Below are 19,209 nucleotides of genomic sequence, written 5' to 3' on the forward strand. Positions count from 1 at the left end.
AATTATCAAAAAATATTCACCTTTTCTGCGAATTTCAATTTTTTGCCCTAATTTAAAAAAAATCATTAATTCAGAAAATGTTCAGGAACTAAAAAAGTATTCATGCGTTCAATAAATGTTCATCTAAAAAAATGTTTACGAATTTTTAAAAATGTTTTTTTAAATGTATGTCAATTGAAAAAACTTTTCACCATTTCAATAGTCTTTTATGTCTAGGTTTTGATTAGTTTTTGGAAAGTCTTTATATGTCTAGGCGTTGGGAGTAGTTCGTGGTAGATGAGATTTATTTTTAAAGTTTTAAACATTTTCTTGCGCTACACAATGACAAGTGTGTCATGCGGTGGCAAGCTCGTTGCATTGGGATTTACCATGTCGATTGCATTGTGATCACATGGACATCACATCCATCATCAGCGAGAGTCGGAAGAAAGATAAGTGGCAAAATGATGAGCCACTATGTTAAAATAGAAGATACTGATATGTCGGGGTATTGAGTCATACTTATTCGACCAACGTGTAATTTTGTATCTACCGTTGCAACGCACGGGCATGTTTGCTAGTATCAATAATTCCACCAATCGTTCTAAGGAAAGGTCTACCAAGAATAATAGGACATGAAAGATTGCAATCTATATCAAGAACGATAAAATATACGGGAACATAATTCCTATTTGCAACAATAAGGAAATCATTAATCCTTCCCATAGGTTTCTTAATGGTGGAATCCGCAAGGTGCAAGTTTAAAGAGCAATCATCAAATTCACGGAAACCTAGCACATCACATAAAGTTTTTGGAATCGTGGAAACACTAGAACCCAAATCAGACAAAGCATAGCATTAATGATCTTTAATTTTAATTTTAATAGTAGGTTCCCACTCATCATTAAGTTTTCTAGGGATAGAAACTTCTAATTCAAGTTTTTCTTCATAAGATTGCATCAAAGCATCAACGATATGTTTAGTAAAAGCTTTATTTTGGCTATAACCATTAGGAGAATTCAACACGGATTGCAACAAGGAAATACAATCTATTAAAGAACAATTATCATAATTAAATTCCTTGAAATCCAAAATAGTGGGTCCATTGCTATGTAAAGTTTTGACCTCTCCAATCCCACTTTTACCAATTTTAGCATCAAGATCTAAAAACTCCGAATCATTGGGACACCTTTGAACTAAAGTTGACTCATCTCGAGTCCCATTATTATCAAGATTCATATTGCAAAACAAAGATTTAAGAGGAGACACATCAATCACTTTTAGATCTTCATCATTATTTCTTTCTAACCCTTCTAGTTTGGCAGCCATCTTATTAACTAAGGTGGCTCGCTTATCGGAAATTTGGGCAATTGATTTTTCAAGACGAGCAAACTGAGAATTCAAACCATAAAATTCCTTAGACATATCATCAAGATCTTTATTCATGTATTCCATAAAGCTTTTTTTGTTCTTTAAGCTCGTTTCTAAAGAAATTATTATGCTCAAATTGTAAAGCCATAAAGCTTCTAACGTTGATTTCGATCTCTTCCAGCCTTCGAAGGTGAAGATAGGCGTTTTTAGGCAAGGCCATTAGGGCAAACAAGCACATAAGAGGCAAGCGAAAAAGAGGCGAATGGAAAAGAGAGGGCAAATAAAACGGCAAGGGTGAAGTGGGGGAGAGGAAAACGAGAGGCAAATGGCAAATAATGTAATGCGAGGGAGATGAGTTTGTGATGGGTACTTGGTATTTCTTGACTTGAGCGAAGACCTCCCCGGCAACGGTGCCAGAAATCCTTCTTGCTACCTCTTGAACACTGCGTTGGTTTTCCCTTGAAGAGGAAAGGGTGATGCAGCAAAGTAGCGTAAGTATTTCCCTCAGTTTTTGAGAACCAAGGTATCAATCCAGTAGGAGGCTCCACACAAGTCCCTCATACCTACACAAACAAACAAGAACCTCGCAACCAACACGATAAAGGGGTTGTCAATCCCTTCATGGCCACTTGCGAAAGTGAGATCCGATAGAGATAATAAGATAAGATAAATATTTTTGGTATTTTTATGACATAGATTGAAAAATAAATTAGAATGGAAACTTATATGATGGAAAATAGACCAGGGGCCATAGGTTTCACTAGTGGCTTCTCTCAAGATAGCATAAGAATTACGGTGGGTGAACAAATTACTGTCGAGCAATTGATAGAAAAGTGCATAGTTATGAGAATATCTAGGGATGATCATGTATATAGGCATCACGTCCGCAACAAGTAGACCGACTCCTGCATGCATCTACTACTATTACTCCACACATCGACCGCTATCCAGCATGCATCTAGAGTATTAACTTTATAAGGACAGAGTAACGCAATAGGCAAGATGACATGATGTAGAGGGATAAACTCAAGCAATATGATATAAACCCCGTATTTTTATCCTCGATGGCAACAAGACAATACGTGCCTTGCTGCCCCTGCTGTCACTGGGAAAGGACACCGCAAGATTGAACCCAAAGCTAAGCACTTCTCCCATTGCAAGAAAGATCAATCTAGTAGGCCAAACACTGATAATTCGAAGAGACTTGGAAAGATAACCAATCATACATAAAAGAATTCAGAGGAGATTCAAATATTTCTAATAGATAAACTTGATCATAAACCCAAAATTCATCGGATCTCAACAAACACACCGTAAAATGAGTTACATCGAATAGTTCTCCAAGAAGATCGAGGAGAACATAGTATTGAGATTAAAAGAGAGAGAAGAATCCATCTAGCTAATAACTATGGACCCAAAGGTCTGTGGTAAACTACTCACAACTCATCAGAGAGGCTATGGTGTTGATGTAGAAGCCCTCCGTGATTAATTCCCCCTCCGGCGGAGCGCCGGAAAAGGCCCCAAGATGGGATCTCACGGGTACAGAAGATTGCGGCGGCGGAAATAGGGTTTTGTCGTGCTCCTGGATGTTTTCGGGGTACGTAGATATATATAGGCGAAGGAGGTCGGTCAGGGGAGCCACGAAGGGCCCATGAGGGTGGGGGGTGCACCCACCCCCCTAGGGCGCGCCCTACACCCTCGTGGCTGCCTCGGCTGCTTCTTGATGTCCACTCCAAGTCTCCTGGATTGCGTTTGTTTCAAAAAGATCGCTCCCGAAGGTTTCATTCCGTTTGGACTCCGTTTGATATTGCTTTTCTTCAAAACACTCAAATAGGCAAAAAAACAACAATTTGGGTTGGGCCTCCGGTTAGTAGGTTAGTCCCAAAAATGATATAAAAGTGTATAGTAAAGCCCATAAACATCGAAAACGGGCCATATAATAGCATGGAACAATCAAAAATTATAGATACGTTGGAGACGTATCAAGCATCCCCAAGCTTAATTCCTGCTCATCCCCGAGTAGGTAAATGATAAAAATAGAATTTTTGATGTGGAATGCTACCTAGCATATTTCTCAATGTAATTTTATTTATTGTGGCATGAATGTTCAGATCCAAATGATTCAAGATAGAAGTTCATATTGACATAAGAATAGTAATACTTCAAGCATACTAACAAGTAATCATGTCTTCTCAAAATAAGATGGCTAAAGAAAGTTTATCTCTACAGAATCATATAGTTAGGCTATGTTTCATTTTTGTCACACCAAGTACTCCCATGATGCACAACCCCAGTTTCAGCCAAGCAATTGGTTCATACTTTTCAATGCGCTTTAGCTTTTTTCAACTCTCACGAATTACATGAGCGTGAGCCATGGATATATCACTATGGGTGGAATAGAATATGATGATGGAGGTTGTGTGGAGAAGACAAAAAAGAGAAAGTCTCACATTGACGAGGCTAATCAACAGGCTATGGAGATGCCCATCAATTGATGTCAACTTGAGGAGTAGGGATTGCCATGCAATGGATGCACTAGAGCTATAAATGTATGAAAGCTCAACAAAACAAACTAAGTGGGTGTGCATCCAACTTGCTTGCTCACAAAGACCTAGGGTATTTTGAGGAAGCCCATCGTTCGAATATACAAGCCAAGTTCTATAATGAAAAATTCCCACTTAGTATATGAAAGTGATAAAATAAGAGACTCCCTATCATAAAGATCATGGTGCTACTTTGAAGCACAAGTGTGGAAAAGGATAGTAACATTGTCCCCCTTTTTTGGGCCTTTCTTTTTTTATTTGGCCTTTTTTTGGCCTTTTTTAAGGGAGAATGCTCTAATAATAAGGACGATCACACTTCAATTTATTTACAACTCATGGATTACAACTCGATACTAGAACAAGATATGACTCTCTATGAATGCCTCCGGAGGTGTACCGGGATATGCAATGAGTAAAGAGTGACATGTATGAAAAATTATAAATGGTGGCTTTGCCACAGATACGATGTCAACTACATGATCATGCCAAATCAATATGAAAATGTTGGAGCGTGTCATAATAAACGGAATGGTGGAAAGTTGCATGGCAATATATCTCGGAATGGTTATGGAAATGCCATAATAGGTAGGTATAGTGGCTATTTTGAGGAATATATAAGGAGGTTTATGTTGGAAATATGCCCTAGAGGAAATAATAAATTAGTTATTATTATTATATTTCCTTGTTCATGATAATCGTTTATTATCCATGCTATAATTGTATTGATAGGAAACTCAGATACATGTGTGGGTACATAGACAACACCATGTCCCTAGTAAGCCTCTAGTTGACTAGCTCGTTGATCAATAGTTGGTTACGGTTTCCTGACCATGGACATTGGATGTCATTGATAACGGGATCACATCATTAGGAGAATGATGTGATGGACAAGACCCAATCCTAAGCCTAGCACAAGGATCGTGTAGTTCGTATGCTAAAGCTTTTCTGATCAACAGGCTATGGAGATGCCCATCAACAGGCTATGGAGATGCCCATCAATTGATGTCAACTTGAGGAGTAGGGATTGCCATGCAATGGATGCACTAGAGCTATAAATGTATGAAAGCTCAACAAAACAAACTAAGTGGGTGTGCATCCAACTTGCTTGCTCACAAAGACCTAGGGTATTTTGAGGAAGCCCATCGTTCGAATATACAAGCGAAGTTCTATAATGAAAAATTCCCACTTAGTATATGAAAGTGACAAAATAAGAGACTCTCTATCATAAAGATCATGGTGCTACTTGCTACGTCTTGAGCTTGCGTTGGTTTTCCTTTAAGAGGAAAGGGTGATGCAGCAACAGTAGCGTAAGTATTTCCCTCAGTTTTTGAGAACCAAGGTATCAATCCAGTAGGAGGCTCCTCAAAATTCCCACAAACCTACACAAACAAACAAAGAACTCGCAACCAACGCGAAAAAGGGGTTGTCAATCCCTTCACGGCCACTTGCGAAAGTGAGATCTGATAGAGATAATATGATAAGATAAATATATTTTTGGTATTTTATAATATAGATGCAAAAGGTAAAGATGTAAATAAAAGTAGATTGAAAGTGTATATGATAAAAGATAGACCCGGGGACCATAGGTTTCACTAGTGGCTTTTCTCAAGATAGCATAAGTATTACGATGGGTGAACAAATTACTGTTGAGCAGTTGATAGAAAAGCGAATAATTATGAGATTATATAGGCATGATCATGTATATAGGCATCACGTCCGTGACAAGTAGACCGACTACTGCCTGCATCTACTACTATTACTCCACACATCGACTGCTATCCGGCATGCATCTAGAGTATTAAGTTCCTAAGAACAGAGTAACACATTAAGAAAGATGACATGATGTAGAGGGATAAACTCAAGCAATATGATATAAACCCCATCTTTTTATCCTCGATGGCAAAAATACAATACATGCCTTGCAACCCTTTCTGTCAATGGGTAAGGACACCGCAAGATTGAACCCAAAGCTAAGCACTTCTCCCATGGCAAGAAAGATCAATCTAGTAGGCCAAACCAAACTGATAATTCGAAGAGACTTGAAAAGATAACTCAATCATACATAAAAGAATTCAGAGAAGATTCAAATATTTCTCATAGATAAACTTGATCATAAACCCACAATTCATTGGATCTCAACAAACACACCGCAAAAAGAGTTTACATCGAATAGATCTCCACAAGAGAGGGGGAGAACATTGTATTGAGATCCAAAAAGAGAGAAGAAGCCAACTAGCTAATAACTATGGACCCGAAGGTCTGTGGTAAACTACTCACAACTCATCGGAGGGGCTATGGTGTTGATGTAGAAGCCCTCCGTGGTCGGTTCCCCCTCCGGCGGAGCACCGGCGAGGGCTCCAAGATGGGATCTCATGGATACAGAAGGTTACGGTGGCGGAAATATTTCTTCGGTGGCTCTCTGGATGTTTTCGGGGTACGTAGGTATATATAGGAGGAAGAAGTACATCAGTGGCCGCTCGAGGGGCCCACGAGATAGGGGGCGTGCCCAGGACGGGTGGGCACGCCCTCCACCCTCGTGGCCACCTTGGTTGCTTCTTGGCTTGCACTCCAAGTCCTCTGGATCACGTTTGTTCCAAAAATCACGCTCCCGAAGGTTTCATTCCGTTTGGACTCCGTTTGATATTCCTTTTCTTCGAAATACTGAAATAGGCAAAAAAACAGCAATACGGGCTGGGCCTCTGGTTAGTAGGTTAGTCCCAAAAATGATATAAATGTGTAAAATAAAGCCCATAAACATGCAAAATAGGTAATATAATAGCATGGAACAATCAAAAATTATAGATACATTGGAGACGTATCAAGCATCCCCAAGCTTAATTCCTTCTCGTCCTCGAGTAGGTAAATGATAAAAACAGAATTTTTAATGTGGAATGCTACCTAGCATAATTCTCAATGTAATTTTCTTTATTGTGGCATGATTGCTAAGATCCAAATGATTCAAGACAAAAGCTTATAAAACATATAAATAATAATACTTCAAAGCATACTAACAAATAATTATGTCCTATCAAAATAGCATAGCCAAAGAAAGCTTATCCCTACAAGATCATATAGTTAGGCCATGCTTCATTTTCATTACACAAAATACTCCCATCATGTACAACCCTGATGATGAGCCGATCAATTGGTTCATACTTTTTAATGCGCTTCAGCTTTTTTCAACTCTCATGCAATACATGAGCGCAAGCCATGGACATAACACTATGGTGGTATATGGTGGTGGTTGTAAGGACAAAAAGGGAGAAGATAGTCTCACATCAACTAGGCGTATCAACGGGCTATGGAGATTCCCATTAATAGATATCAATGTGAGTGAGTAGGGATTGCCATGCAACAGATGCACTAGAGCTATAAATGTATGAAAGCTCAACAAAAGAAACTAAGTGGGTGTGCATCCAACTCGCTTGTTCACGAAGACCTGGGGCATTTTGAGGAAGCCCATCATTGGAATATACAAGCCAAGTTCTATAATGAATAATTCCCACTAGTATATGAAAGTGACGACATAGGAGACTCTCTATCATGAAGATCATGGTGCTATTTTGAAGCACAAGTGTGGAAAAGAGATAGTAGAAATTGTCCCTTCTCTCTTTTTCTCTCATTTTATTTTTTTTCTTTTTTTTCTTTTTTCTTTTTTCCCTTTTTTTCTTTGGCCTTTCTTTTTTATTTCTTTTTGGCCTTTTTTTTTCTTTTTGTAAAGTCCGAAGTCTCATCCCGACTTGTGGGGGAATCATAGTCTTCATCATCCTTTCCTCACTGGGACAATGCTCTAATAATGAAGATCATGACACTTTTATTGATTTACAACTCAAGAATTACAACTCATAGCTAGAACAAGATATGACTATATGAATGCCTCTGGCGGTGTCGTGGAAACTGATCCACGAACACCTATGGGACCGGCGGACCGAGCCCCTTTCGGTTCGGCGGAGGGCAGAGGTCGCACGAAGAGCAGAGCGAGACGAAGCACGCGAGCGGTTTACCCAGCTTCGGAGCTCTCCGGAGAGATATTACTCCTACTGCTGCTTGTCTGATTGTATTGAGTTCTTGCTCGGGAGCGTTGAGTGCTACAGTACACTCTAGCTGCTAACGAGACCGAGCGTGAGTATTTTCTGGCTTCGAACCTTCCGAACCCCCCTCTACGTTGCGCATGGGCCTCCTTTTATATGCTCAAGGGGTCACCGATAGGTGGCAACGTAGACAAGGGTAAAACTGGAAAAGGACTTGCGGTTGGTACAGCTACCTGTATAGTGTTTCCTACCTAACCCTGACGACAGGGGACAAAGGCATTAAATGCCCGTCTACGTCGCCCAAACAGTGCAAACAGGGACCGTCAGTGACGCCACCGCTCGCCACGATGGCGATCTTGTCAGCGCCACTTGCCACCGCGCACCGCTGGCTACACAGCCTCTCGCCACGCGCACCTGGGAAGGCCCCAGGGCGACACATTGGTGGATGCGCTGGAGCGTAGGTACGGGGTGGTAGCATGCCGCGGCAAGTGCCTTGCCGCGGTCGTTGTCTTGTCGCGTCCGGAGGCTTGTCGCTCCCCGGGCCTTGCCGGGACGCATGGCGCGTTGCGGCAAACTCCTTGAGATGCCTTGGTGGGCCTTCCCGGCAAGCTCCTCTTGCCGGGGCCTTGTCTCCTTGGCCTGGATACTTTGCTCTTATGCCTTGGTTGGCCTTCCCGGCAAGCTCCTCTTGACGGGGCCTTGTCTCCTTGGCTTTGATACTTTGTCCTTGAATGGCTCCACAGGAACCGCGGAGGACCTTGGCGGTCACCCGGCAAGCCTTGCCGCGGGTGGCTGCAACTGCCCGTGCACAAGTTCGGGATACTAGGGTACCCCTACTCTAGTACACCGACAGGAGCCCCCGGGCCTGGGCCACACACGGTGCCGAGCGCTATTGGGCCAGGCCCAAAACAGGGCACGGGCACGTGCAGCCTGGGTTACGCCGTATCTTTCTCCGTATCCACCGCGCCCTCCCCCAACGGCATGCGTCGAATGCGGCGTCGTGGGAGAGATCGTGGGTGGTTTCTTTACTCGGAAGGGCGAAACGTCCGCCCCTCCCTCTTTATAAGCAGGGGAAACAGGGACAGTTTCGCCCATCCTGCCGGTTGTTACTCCATTTCCCAAATCTCCGCCACTCCCCCCTTCTTCCTGAAGCTGAGAGAGAGAGCAGCGCTCCGCCCCCCGTTGCCAGCAGCACCACCAACACCGTCGATCTCCCCCACCACCTCCGCCATGGCTCCAAAAGCCGACAAGGGGAAGGGCGTGAAGTCGGTCGAGACGCAGCGGCTTGTAGCGCTGCGAAAGGAGCGGGCCCTCTTCCCCCCTCAGCTTGCCGCGAAGGAGCTGAGGGAGTACTACTACCTCTTCTGGTCGACGGAGACGCGAGCGCATCCGCGCACGAGGGTACTCCCGGCTGCCGCATCGGAACTGGCTCCAAACGGGTACCCCTTCTTCGCGCTGTTCTTCTACTGCGGGCTCTGCCCGCCCTTCTCTGAATTCTTCTGTGACATCATGAACACCTACGGGTTCCGCCTCCTTGATTTCACCCCCAACGCCGTTCTAACCATGGCAGTTTTCGCACATCTCTGCGAAAACTTTGTCGGAGTCCACCCAAATGTAGCCCTCTTTCGCCACTTCTTTATGCCCCGGGTTGAGAGAGGAGAGCCTCTTGCCGGCGGGATCGCTTGGATCTCAAGAGTCGGCAAGAAGGAAGCTTATCTGGAGGGAGAGCTCCGCAGCAAGTGGGAGGAATGGAGAGCAGAGTGGTGCTGGATCGTCGAGGAGAACCCGCAGCCATTTACTGCCCTGCACCAAGCCCCAATAGTGCGCGGCAATGATTGGAGCAACGTGGCCCCGGAAGACGACAGGCTGCAGATTGCCGTCACCCGGATCCTTCGCCTCAGGCTTGCCGGGCTCACCATAGGCGCCGTTGGTGCAGACTTTCTCCGCCGCCGCATCGCCCCCTTGCAGGAGAGGAGGAGACCCGCCTCGGAGTTCCAGAACTCGGCGGATATCATGAGGCTGCACCCGGGCCTCAACTTCAACTTCACCGTCCTGGAGTTGGATGCGATGCTCCTAGAGCTGTTCAAGCGCGATCCTCAACATCCATTCGTGTTGCCGAGGGGTGTGGTTCCGTTGTGCAACAACTCTTCGCTCGACCGCATCCGTGCAATGATGCCTCTGTGCGACTCGCACGGAATCGTCCCGACTTGGCAAGAGCCTGCCGCCGACGTTGTGAGGGATTTCTTTGACGGCCTGGAAGAAGTGCTGATCCGCCCCGATGAACAGAAGAGCCTCACCCGTGACACCACCGATAATGAAATGCAGCGCATCGCCACCAGGCTGGAAGAGGTGGCAGCAGCCGTTGCCGTGGGTGAGTTCGGATTCACCATGGAGGAGGCAGAGGCAGCAGAGGCGGCAAGTCTTGCCGAGCGCGAGGAGTTTGTCGGCGAGGAAGAGCTTGTCGGGCCCAAAGATGAGCCGAGCGAGCCAGGCGAGGGAGAGCTTGCCGGGCTCGAACCTTCAGGCATCTCGTCGCAAGTAGAGCCCCCAGCTCCACCAAGAAGACGTCTCCGCAAGGCCCAGGACGTAGCAGAGAGGCAGACGAGCCAACAGCCGCCGTGCCGGGCCACACGCTCTACCGCGGCAAGCACAGTTGCCGCGGGAGCGCCCCACGCCGCTACGTCAACTGGGGCGGGGTCTTCCCGGTCCACCGCTACTGCCCCTGCCAAGCGGGCAAGGGAACCTACTCCTCCGCCTCGTCGCACCAGAGGCGAGCCGGACTTCGATCTCTCCGCGCTCAGCTCCGACGAGGAAGAAGAAGAGTAAGATTCTTTGCTGTTCTTGCAACTCTTCAATTTTGTTGCTTTGTCTTGTATCTGGCTTGCTTTTACTCTAAACCTATTCCTTTTCAGGACGCTGGCCCAGAGAGCGGCGAAGAGAGCCAAGGCCCCGGTGATTGTCATCGAGGATGATCCCACCGCAACGGCAGAGGACATGTCCGAGACCACCTTGTCGGACCCGACAATCATTCCCCAAAGCAGCCCCCAGTGCGGCCCCCAGCGTAAGTGTATTATTTATTTCCTGCTTTCGGGCGCGCATGGGTGCTCCTTCTTTGCTGATATCTGATTGCTGGTTTGTACAGGAGCAGGGCAGCCTCACCAGGAGGGCCCGGAGGCCGCTCCCGAAATGCCATCTGCTTCCACTACACCGCCAAGGGAGGATTCCCCGGCATGGGAGCGTTCTCTGGCAAGGGAAAATTCTCCGGCAAGGGGTAGTTCTCCGGCAAGGGACAGCACCAGTGATCCTCCGGTGACTGAGACCACGACCGCAGATCCTAGCACAGGTAATCCTTTTGCCTGAGAACTTCCCTTGGGTTCTTCTTCTTCTGATTTTCTTTTTTGAATCTTCGCTTGATTTCTCTCCCTTTTTCCGTTCGCCAGATCCATCTGCCACGGAGCCGATGGAAACCGAGGTCGCCGGCGAGGAGAACGCGCGTAGCAGCATTGACGACACCGTCACCACCAAAGGAGAGGCCGGCGCTGATGATCCTGCCGGCGAAGAGGCCGCCAAGGCTGCCGCCGCAGAAGCCGGCGAGGGATCTGGCGATCGCACTGATGGCCCTAAGGCCGCAGGAGCGCTAGGCGCTACGCCGACCGCTGATCCCTCCGCCGCAGCTGTAGCGCTAGGCTCCGAAGAGCCCCAGCCCGGTGCCTATCTGAAGGCCGGCGACGGCATCTTCATCAAGCTCCCCTGGGCTTCAAGCTCCAGGGCGCCGGTCGAAGGAGAGATGCTGGACGGAGAAGTACTTGCCTCCGCTGGGCTGAAGCTGGTTGACGCGCCAAGCAGCAGCAGCGACGAGCCTGAGGAGGAGCGGCTGCTGTGGAATCTGCTGTCACTCTACCGCGCCCGACAAGCCAAGCTGGCGTCCCGCGAAGCACTTGTCGCGAAGGCGGGAGTTGACATTGAGAAGCGCGCGGAGGAGCTCCGGGGCCTCAGGCAGGAAGCTCTCCGGTCCTTGGCGGAGGAGCGGGAGCAACTTCTCGAGGAGCGGAAAGCCTTCCTCCTCGAGAAGGCTGAAGCTGAAGAGAAGCAACGGCTTGTCGCCGAAAACCTATTTGCGCAGGAAGGAGAGTTGGCGCAGCGCAAGGTCAATCTTGACAGCCACGAGGAGGAGCTTGCCGCGTGTGAGCAAGCAATTGGCGGGGCTCTCAAGGAGGCAAAGGATGCTGCCGCAGCTGCCGAGGCCGCCAAGAAGGAGCTGGAGACGAAGGTGGCGCAGCTGGAAGCCGATCTCCGGGCGAGCAGCGAGGAGCTTGCCGCGCTCAAGCGTGAGCGCGAGAAGGACACTGCCGTGAGCTGCAGGGTCTTCGTGCTGACAGGAGCAAGGAGCTTAGTGCCGCCAAGGATTCCAGTGCAGATCTCGAGTTGAAGCTGGCCACGTTGACTCAGATGCTGGACGGCACCAGGGAGTGGGAAGCGGCCTTGTCGGAGAAAATCAAGGCCAACGAGGCGCTGCTGGCGAACGCTGCTGCCGCCCAGGACACTTTCAGGGAGACCGTGGAGCATTGGACCGAGGGTCTTGTGGATGCTGCCGCGGCCATCGACAAGGAGCTGGCGCTGCTGGGAATGGAGGATTTCGGGTACTCCTCCGATGAGCACCTCCAACCCAGCGCCAAGCTCAGCTTGTTCTTCGAAGGCGTGGCGACGGCCCTCCAGCGACTCCGGGAGAAGATCCCAAAGCAGCTGGCCGATGAGTCGCGCAAGATCTGCACAGGGGCTCTCCAGAAGGTGCTGGTGAAGGTGTCGTTTCGCAATCCAGGCCTCAACCTCACCAACGTCCTCAGGTCCTTGCCGCCGGACACCGATCTGGAAGCGCTCAAGGCCCTTGTCGCGCCCATTGTGGACAAGGTGAGCGGGATCAAGAGGGTTGAGGGCGATCGCGTAGATTAGGCCGCCCGTTTTCTCTTTTCTTGTCGCTGCTGGTCATGTTATGAGACAAACTGTTAGAGCTGCGACAAGCTATCTTGTAATACGACTCTATTTTGGATAGCAATTTCTATGTTATCTCCTTTACTTGATTCCTTCCTTTGTATGTTTTTGCCCTACGCTTTTAGGGAACTTGTCGGCGCAGGCACCTTAGCCGCGAGCGCTGAGTGCGGAACGTCAGCAGCCTGCTGGCGGTGCCGCTGCCGACAAGAAACCTTGTCGCAACTAGTCGCAGCTCACTTAAGTTGTTGAGCGGACTCGAAACAAAGTAAGGGCGCAACTAGCTACGAGTTGGTTCCTCCGCGCACAGGTTTTCCATACAAAGCAGGTCGTTCGAGGAAGATAACTTAAAAATTTAAAATTGATTGCTCAAACTTTGGCAACTTAGCTTTTCTGTCGTTTTCTTTCCGGTAAGGCGAACACTTCCTTGAACGACGCCTGGTCCACACCATTATCTCCTTCCCCCCCGGCAAACTGGTGCGCGAGGGAACTTCCTTCCTTTGAGAAAGAGAAAGCAGAGAAAATAATGATATGAAGCCTTACGGCTCGTTATTGCTTACCGGGGGTATGTGCTGCACAAAGTGTCAGATACATGCATGCAAAGAATATAGAAAGCATGAAATTGACAAGATGTGCAGAGCACATGAGCTTTACTTATGCACGGGATCTGCGCCCGGCTTTGTACAAAGGATTACATGCAACATCGGCAAGACTTGTACAAAAGGTGATTGCCGGAATAGGTTCCGGCAACCGCGCCTTACGGGTAAAACTTACGAAGATGCTCAATGTTCCAGGAGTTGCTCACCGGAATGCCATCTTCGGTCTCAAGGCGGACAGCGCCAGGCCTAGTGACTCGTTTCACCCGGTAAGGGCCTTCCCACTTTGGCGTCAACTTGTTGGAATTCTTGGCGGACTGAACGCGCCGAAGAACAAGGTCGCCTTCCTCGAGACTTCTGGCATTAACTTTGCGGCTATGGTAGCGGCGCAAAGCTTGCTGGTATCGAGCAGCTCGTACAGCAGCCTGAAGACGGTCCTCCTCAAGGAGCAGCGCGTCGTCTTGTCGCAGCTGCTCTTGCTCAAGCTCATCATAAGCGAGCACTCGAGGTGACCCGTATACGAGTTCCGTGGGGAGAACTGCCTCTGCTCCATAGACTAGAGCGAAAGGTGTCTGGCCAGTGGCTCGATTTGGTGTCGTCCTGACCGACCAAAGAACCACCGGCAGCTCCTCAATCCAGTTCTTTCCGCACTTGCGCAGCCTGTCGAAAGTCCTGGTCTTGAGCCCGTGCAGCACTTCAGCATTTGCCCTCTCCGCTTGACCGTTGCTTCTCGGATGAGCAACAGAAGCGAAGCAGACCTTGGCGCCAAGATCTTGGACGTACTGCATGAAGGTGCGACTCGTGAATTGTGTGCCGTTGTCGGTGATGATCCTGTTAGGGATCCCGAAACGGCAAACAATCGACCTGAAGAACTTGACTGCTGACTGTGCTGTCACCTTCCTCACTGGTTCCACTTCCGGCCACTTTGTGAACTTGTCGATTGCAACGTACAAGTACTCAAAGCCCCCGACAGCTCGGGGAAAGGGCCGAGGATGTCGAGCCCCCAGACCGAAAATGGCCAGGATAAAGGGATCGTCTGGAGAGCTTGAGCTGGCTGGTGTATCTGCTTGGAATGGAACTGGCACGCTTCACACTTGGTTACTTGTGCAGTTGCATCCTGGAGGGCTGTCGGCCAAAAGAAACCTTGCCGGAACGCTTTGCCGGCAAGTGCTCTTGCGCCAATGTGGTGACCACATATGCCTCCATGTATCTCTGCCAACAGCTTTTGTCCGTCTTCCCGGTGAATACACTTCAATTTCACGCCGTTGAGTCTTCTTCTGTACAGTGTGTTGTCGACAAACTGGTACATACTTGACTGCCGGGCTACTCTTTCCGCTTCTTCTTGCTCTTCGGGAAGTTCTCCTGTCTGAAGGAAACGGACAATCTGTTGTGCCCATGTTGGAGCTTGCGGCTCGACAACAAGGACTAAAGGCACATCTGCTGCTGCGGGAACATCCGCTTCTACGGCGAGAACCTGCGGCTCAGCCGGAGCTTGACGTTCCCCGGCAAGCTTGCCGGAGCAAAACTTGTCGGAAGCGTCTGCTTCAACGGAACAAACCCTAAGGCTCGCCGGAGCAGACTGCTCCTCAGCACACTTGGCGTCGATCTTGGGGACCTTCTTGGCGGCGGCTTCGGGGAGCTCTGCCGGAAAATAGTCGCCAAAATCAACTTCCTCTTCTTGCTCTGTCCAGTTGACGGTGTTACAGATGGTTGAGTCAGCTTGAGCACAAAGATCCCTGGTTCCACAGGTAATTTAAGTGCGGCGCACTTTGACAGGCCATCGGCAATGTCGTTCTGAGCTCTTGGAACATGTTCCATCTGTAGGCCGTCAAAGTGCTCTTCTAGCTTTCTCACTTCATCAACGTAAGCTTCCATCAACGGACTCTGATAATTCTTGTTCACTTGGCGGACGACAAGCTGTGAGTCACCCCTGACAATGAGCTTCTTGATCCCAAGGTCTGCTGCGATCCTGAGACCGGCAAGCAAACCTTCATACTCTGCGGTATTGTTCGTTGCTTGCTCCTTGGGAAAGTGCATCTGGACTACGTACTTGAGGTGCTCTCCGGTGGGTGCGACAAGTAGCACGCCCGCACCGGCGCCTTGCAGCGAGAAGGCACCATCAAAGTACATCAGCCACTCTTTGCTTGCTTCCTTGACGGGGATGCTTGTCTCCGGAATTTCTTCATCTTGTGTTGGCGTCCATTCTGCTATGAACTCTGCCAACGCTCTGCTTTGGATAGTTGAAGTGCTCTCAAACTTGAGGCCAAAGCTTGACAGTTCCAGTGCCCACTCGACAATCCTGCCTGTTGCTTCTGGATTTTGCAGTATCCTCTTCAGCGGAAAACGAGTGACGACTGTGATCTCATGTGCTTGAAAGTAATGGCGCAGCTTTCTCGAGGCCATGAGAAGGCCGAAAAGCAATTTCTGCACACCAGAGTACCTTGACCTAGCCCCCTGCAGAAGGGAACTGACAAAGTAAACTGGGCGCTGCACCATTCTTTTCTGCATCTTCTCATGCGCCTGCGCAGATCCATCTTTGTCGGGACCAGAGCTTGCGGTGAAGTCCCCTGCTTGTCGCTGGATGCATCTGCCGTGGTTGCTGGCTCATCATCCGCCTCCCTCTCCGCTACTAACGCAGCACTAACCACTTGATTGGTTGCCGCTATATATAGCAGCAACTTCTCTTGTGGCTTAGGTGCGACAAGTGTTGGAGTGGAGGACAGGTATCTCTTCAAGTCCTGCAGCGCAGCCTCCGCTTCCGGAGTCCATTTCATTGGACCTGCCTTTTTCAATATTTTGAAAAATGGCAGGGCGCGCTCAGCAGACCTAGAGATAAACCTGCTGAGAGCAGCTATGCAACCGGCAAGTCTTCGTACATCCTTGACGCGCTTTGGTGCTTCAATCTGCTCAATGGCCTTGATCTTGTCGGGATTGGCTTCAATTCCCCGCTGAGACACGAAGAACCCGAGAAGCTTGCCGGAGGGGACTCCAAACACACACTTCTCGGGGTTAAGCTTGAGGTTGATCTTGCGCAGATTTGCAAAGGTTTCATCTAAATCTTGAATCAGAGTCGCCTTGTCCTTGCTCTTGACCACTATGTCATCCATGTAGGCTTCCACATTTCTGTGCATTTGTGGCTCAAAAGCGTAATGGACTACCCTTGCAAATGTTGAACCAGCATTCTTTAAACCGAAAGGCATCCGTACGAAACAGTATGTGCCACATGGGGTGATGAATGCGGTCTTCTCCTCATCCTCTTCTGCCATGAAGATCTGATGGTATCCTGAGTATGCATCAAGAAATGAAAGCAAGTCACATCCGGCCGTGGAGTCAACAATCTGGTCGATGCGCGGCAAGGGAAATGGGTCTTTGGGACAAGCTTTATTGACATCGGTAAAGTCGATACAAAGCCTCCATTTCCCGTTTGCCTTGCGCACGACTACAGGATTGGCCAACCACGTAGGATGGAGCACTCCTCTGACAAGGCCTACTGCTTCCAATTTCTTGATTTCTTCTGCGATGAATTCTTGGCGCTCCACTGCCTGTTTCCTGACTTTCTGCTTGACGGGCCGCGCATGAGGACAGACGGCAAGATGGTGCTCGATTACTTTCCTGGGAACACCGGGGATGTCAGACGGTTGCCACGCAAACACGTCGACGTTCGCCCGCAGGAAAGCAACGAGCGCGCTTTCCTATTTAGGGTCGAGAGTGGCACTGATGGTGAAGGTACCACCAGTGCCGTCCTCCTTGGCGGACACCTTCTTGGTCTCTGGTGGAGCTGCCATTGCCTTCTTACACTTGCCGGTGGAGCTCGATGGTGCGTCCTCGACGGTAGCGCAGCACTCCGAAGAGGTGCGCTTGCCGGAGTGGGCATCAGAACTCTTGCCGGACTTGGTCTTCTTCTTCGCCCCGGGAGCTTCAACGACAAGTGACCTGCGATCTGTTGCGGCTGCTGCTTCCCGGTAGATCTTGTCGGCGCAGATAAGGGCATCCTTCTTGTCGCCAGGGACAGAGATGACACTTATCGGGCCTGGCATCTTCAGCATGTTGTATGCATAGTGAGAGGCTGCCATGAATTTGGCGAGTGCTGGACGGCCGAGTATCCCATTATAAGGCAATGGAAAGTCAGCAACGTCAAAAGTGACCCTCTCAATTCTGAAGTTCAACTCGCTGCCAAATGTCACCGGCAGCGTGATCTTCCCCTTCGGCTTGCTCCTACCCGGATTGATTCCTTGGAACGTGCCGGTTTCTTCGAGCTCGCTATCAGGGATCTGGAGTTTCTGGAGTACCGCGGAGGAGATCAAGTTCAAGCCGGCCCCGCCGTCAACTAGCATCTTAGTGACCTTGAGGTTGCGGATAGTTGGTGAAACCAACATCAGCAAGGACCCGACCGCAGTTATGCGATCAGGGTGGTCCTCAATATCAAAGATGATAGGCGTGCTGGACCATTTCAGAGGCTTGTGTGACTCGACGGGTGGTTCCGCTGCATTGACTTGCCGCACCCACTGCTTGAGCTGGCGGTGTGAAGTATGCAGAGAAGCACCCCCGTCAACGCACAGGACCTCTGTGGCTTTCTGGAACTCCTGCTCATCGGTCTCGTCGTCATCCATGTCTTCGTCGTCGTCGTCATCTTCATCCTTGTCGCGGCCGCGGGGAGGTCTGTCTCCTTGCCACTGCTTGGCCTTGCCGCGGCGCCCCCCTCGGCTAGGACGCTTCTTACCGTCTCCTCCAGCACCTTCCTGGGCTTTCTCCTTGTCGCGCCGCTCGTATTCAGCCTTTTGCTGTTCCACAAGCTGCTCGACCTTCTTGCAGCTCTGGAGGTCATGGCCCTTGGTGCGGTGGATCTTGCAGTACTGCTTGTTGGTGCCGTCCTGCTTGTCGGCGACCGCCACAGCCTGGCAGTTGTTACCGCCGGAGCTACCAGCTTTGGCTTTCTTGGCGCCACCTCCGTTGCCGGACTGCTCAACGACTAGCACATCTTTGCCTTTCTTCTTCCTGTTGTTCCGCCGCCGGTTTTTCTTTGCCGGGGCGGCCTCCTCACTGTCAGATCCTCCTGCTTCTGTATTCTCTCCAGGGAGTTTCCTCCCTTCCTTAGCACGCGCACACTTGTCGGCCAGGGCATATAGCTCACTGATGTCTCTGATCTTGCACATCGCCATCTCCTCCCGCATCCTGCGGTTCCGCATGTTCTGATGAAACACGCTGATTACCGCGGCAGGGTGGACATCTGGGATGTTGTGCTATACGCGGCTGAATCTTTGAATGTACTTGCGCAGGGGCTCTCCTTCCTTTTGCGCGAGCAGATGAAGGTCGCTTTCTTGGCCATGAGGCTTGTGGCCGCCTGTAAAGGCGCCGACAAACTGATGGCATAGGTCTGCCCAGGAGGATATGGAGTTGTCCGGCAAGTGCATGAGCCAGGATCTGACATTGGGCTTGAGCACCAGTAGGAAGTAGTTGGCAAGGATCTTGTCGTCCCGTCCCCCGGCAGCTTGCACCGCGATGGTGTAGATGCTGAGGAACTCTGACGGATGCGTCTTGCCGTCATACTTCTCTGGTACGTCTGGCTTGAAATTCTTCTTGCTGGGCCACTGGACTTGCCGCAGCTCACGAGTGAACACCGGGCAACCTACCGCGTACGGCAAGTCGCCTGGTTCCCCTGGCGCATGCATGTCGACAGAGGGCCCAGCGCGCTGGTCAGATTGA

Source organism: Triticum aestivum, chromosome 4B, assembly GCF_018294505.1.
Source record: "Triticum aestivum cultivar Chinese Spring chromosome 4B, IWGSC CS RefSeq v2.1, whole genome shotgun sequence".
Classification (NCBI taxonomy): Eukaryota; Viridiplantae; Streptophyta; class Magnoliopsida; order Poales; family Poaceae; genus Triticum; species Triticum aestivum.